General features: G+C 38.5%; 1 pseudogene; it reads left to right on the top strand.

Moving 5' to 3' along the window:
* Positions 1 to 454: 454 nt before the first annotated feature.
* LOC142836300 (nucleoporin SEH1-like) lies at positions 455 to 3,572 on the top strand (annotated as a pseudogene).
* The last annotated feature ends 595 nt before the right edge of the window (positions 3,573 to 4,167 follow it).

A 4,167-nucleotide genomic window follows, 5' to 3' on the forward strand; every position in this document is an offset into this window, starting at 1 on the left:
AAGTAAACAGCATTTCTACATGGTAATTGTTTCAGTTCCTGTTGAATTTCCTGACCTGATGGTTCTCAATGATGGGCTGAAACATGGCATTGTAAGCAAAATAAACCCTTTTCTTCCCAAGTTGGTTTTGGTTAAGTGTTTTATCACAGCAATGAAAACAAACCAAGACAGACATCTTGGTTTAATATGGAATGATTTTATAGACTAATTTAATTTTACAGCTTTCCTTTTCTTTTTTTTTTTTTAGTTGTCTTATTCACTGTTATATTGCTATGAAGAGACATCATAACCAAGGAAACTCTGATAAGAAGAAAGAAGCATTTAATTGGGGACTTCCTTACATTGCAGTGGCGTAGTACATTATCATCATGGTAAGAAACATAGTTCTAGGGTCCGGGGGCTGCTGGCCCCACCGCCGCCCTCTCGGAGGCGGGCCGGGCAGACAGCAGCGGCCATGTTTGTGGCACGCAGGATCGCGGGGGACCACAAGGAACTCATCCACAAAGTGTCTTTTGACTTCCACGGGTGCCGGATGGCCACCTGCTCCAGTGACCAGAGCGTCAAAGTCTGGGATAAAAGTGAAAGCGGAGATTGGCATTGCACTGCTAGTTGGAAGACACATAGAGGATCTGTGTAGCGTGTGACATGGGCTCATCCTGAATTTGGACAAGTTTTGGCTTCCTGTTCTTTTGACCGAACAGCGGCTGTTTGGGAAGAAATAGTAGGAGAATCAAACGATAAACTTCGAGGACAGAGTCACTGGGTGAAGAGGACAACTCTAGTGGAGAGTAGAACATCTGTTACTGATGTGAAATTTGCTCCCAAACATATGGGTCTGATGTTAGCAACCTGTTCAGCAAATGTTATAGTAAGAATATATGAGGCTCCAGATGTTATGAATCTCAGCCAGTGGTCCCTACTGCACGAGATCTCATGTAAGCTGAGCTGTAGTTGCATTTCTTGGAACTCTTCCAGCTCTCGTGCTCACTCCCCCATGATCACCGTGGGAAGTGATGACAGCAGTCCAGATGCCATGGCCAAGGTTCAGATTTTTTTAATCCAATGAAAACACCAGGAAATATGCAAAAGTGGAAACTCTTATGACCGTCAAAGATCCTGTTCATGATATTGCCTTTGCTCCAAATTTGGGAAGATCTTTCCATATCCTGGCAATAGCAACCAAAGATGTAAGAATTTCCACATTAAAATCTGTGAGGAAAGAACTTATTTCTTCTGGTGGTCCCACAAAATTTGAAATCCATATTGTGGCTCAGTTTGATAATCATAATTCTGGAGGGTGAGTTGGAACATTACAAGAACAGTACTGGCGTCCTCAGGAGATGATGCCTGCATGAGGTTGTGGAAAGCTAATTACATGGACAATTGGAAGTGTACTGGTATTTTGAAAGGTAACGGGAGCCCAGTAAATGGGAGTTCTCAACTGGGAAACTCAAATCCTTCACTAAGCTCAAATATTCCAAATCTTCAGAACTCACTAAATGGATCTTCTGCTGGCAAAAAGCACAGCTGAGTTGTACTTGTAGCTAGCTGGAGTAATTTTGCTGTTTGGCTGCTTGTTGCATGCACACAGGAATGGAAATCAAATTCCTTTTCCCCTTTCCCAGCGCTGTTTGATCTCTCCCAAGATGCACCAGAAGCCTGATCACTACTAAACACAGTCAGAAAGGCCTTTAAAATTGCAGTGTATATAATTTTTTGTACAAGTCAGTTTACCGACACTATAAATAGAAGGGCTTTTTGTTGAGACATCATCACCAAAAATTTTTTTTGAAATGTTCTTTAGACTAACTTGGGCTTAAAAAAATGGAAAAGATTGCTACTATCCTCATAAACTATTGGGAGGAGGAAAAATACAATATTATTCCATTTGGAGAATATAGGGGTATGTCTTTTATTTTCTAAAACAATAAGCTAAAATGATGAGTTTTTATAATTTTAATTTGAAAATTGAACAAATATTTTTCATAAAGATTGTCTTGAGTGCTAATTTGTTCACCTTTTGTAGAACTGCTTTATAGGTGATATTATCTACACAACTGGTTTTTCTTGTAATTAAAAATACTAGTAAAGGAGCAGATAATTAACTTAGCACCAGAGTTCAGATAAAATGGTTTGTAGCTAAACATCACATTAGCATTTGCTATAGTTTTTTTTTGGTAGTAAAATAGTGGAAGCACTTTTAAATTTTCACCCCATACTCAGTAAAGAGATGGCTGTTTCTGTTATGTGAGTGAATGCTGATGGTGTGCTTCTATACAACTTGGTTTCCTTTTAGACAATTTGGAAACAGAAGAAGAGTTGACATTTTGCTGAAAATTTGCATGCAGTTGAAATTCCATGTCTCAGGATTTTTAATGTGTTGTTTCAATGAACTCCTGTCTTCTAAAACTCTTGACTTTGATAAAGTTATGTACCTTTTTATTTATTAAATTGCATACATATTATGGGTAAGTTATAAGATGGCAGAATAACAGACTATAATTCTTTGAGCCTTTTTAGACACCAAACCTGTAGCGATTCTCAGTTTTTTGCAGGAAACCAAAACTGTTCAATGATTATATTTTTCAAAAGCATGTTGCAGTAGCCAGCTTTCCAGTGTGAGAGCGTGTTCGGGTTTGTTCTCAGTATCATGTGTGCACTAAACAGTTGTGCCTGCTGCTGCAGCAAATACAGCTTTGCTCCAAATGGAAGGCACATTAGATTTGTAAATTATGGGATCAAATGAGAGATTAGATAAGGCTTTAAATTTATAAAATTAATGTCTCTGTAACATATGTACTGATAATTTTTTGGCATTTTAACTTTAACAGATTTTTTTTTCTCCCAAATTTTTATACTTGCTTAAGCAACCTTGATTTAAGTGAGAGTCTTGATTTATACTATTATGTTTCATTGGTTTTGGCATGAATATACAAGCTTTTTTCCATTTTTTTCTTTCCAGCATGTTTTCTCTTCTTTGGTTCTCTTTGTATTTACTGTTTTTCTCTTTTTCTTCTGTTTCCCCCTCCCTCCTTCCCCCTGTTGTTTTTGTTTTGGTGTTTTGTTCCTGTCTTCATTATTTCAGATATTTCTTTCCCCCTCTGGATTCCCCACGGGCTGGATCAAGATGGTCCAGTTGTGCCCAGCTCCCTCCTCCTCCTGCTCCTCTGGTAGAGCACTTTTGCGATGCCGACGCTGCCAACCTCCAGTATCCTCACCCTCGCCGAGGGTACCTCTCTTGGCCTCTTAATCCCTTACCTAAGAATGAATGGGTTTAAACACTGACTAAAGGCCTTGTTCAGATGCTTGTAAATGCTTTTATTCTGGGCTGCTTTTTTGTTTTTCTTCATTTTCTTTCAGAAGATCCTTCTTATTTAGGGCATGTCTTGCATGTATTACAACTGAAGTATTTGGAACCAAACTGTCCTGCACCAGGAAATCCTGGCTTCACTAGTTGGTTACCTCTGATGAGATGAGCTTCAAAAAGAGCAACACTAACTGTGAAAGATCCCTGTATCTGATTCACAGTGCCTGTCGTGTAAATTCTGTGTGGAGTTGTTACTGTAGAGTTCAGTTTAGCCTGTTTATAGGAAAGCTTATTGTGAACTTCACTCTGCATTTCAGACACTAAGAAATGTTTTTAATTTTATAGGTTGATGTTACAAATGCTTGTAAAATAAATCATTCCTGCGTATAAAGCAGCAAATCATAAGGATATTTTTGTTTTTTAAATGAAAATGCCTTTCATTACTTGGAATTACTATTTAAAGCTTTTGTAATTATTCTCCAAGTAGATTATTTAATAAAAATATTTTAAAGGGGAACCCCCCTCCCCCCCCCAAAAAAAAACAAAAAAAGAAACATGGTTCTAGGGCAGTTGCTGAGATCTACTTCCAGATATGCAGTCAGAGAGAGAGCGGGGGCGGGAGGGAATGCTGGGTTTGGTACAGGTTTTTGAAACGTCAAATTCCACCCCCACCAGTGTTTAAACACCAAAACTATTTAGTAATATTGTTCCACTAGGAGTCACTGTGGCCTCAGTGAAACCAGTCCAATCATGCCCACAAACTATTTGGCTACATAACTATGACTATCAAATGTCTACCTGAAGGTTCCTCAGATCTTTCTGGTAATCATTATCAGAAACAGTAGACATACATCAGTTTC

This window comes from Microtus pennsylvanicus, chromosome 16, assembly GCF_037038515.1.
Source record: "Microtus pennsylvanicus isolate mMicPen1 chromosome 16, mMicPen1.hap1, whole genome shotgun sequence".
Classification (NCBI taxonomy): domain Eukaryota; kingdom Metazoa; phylum Chordata; class Mammalia; order Rodentia; family Cricetidae; genus Microtus; species Microtus pennsylvanicus.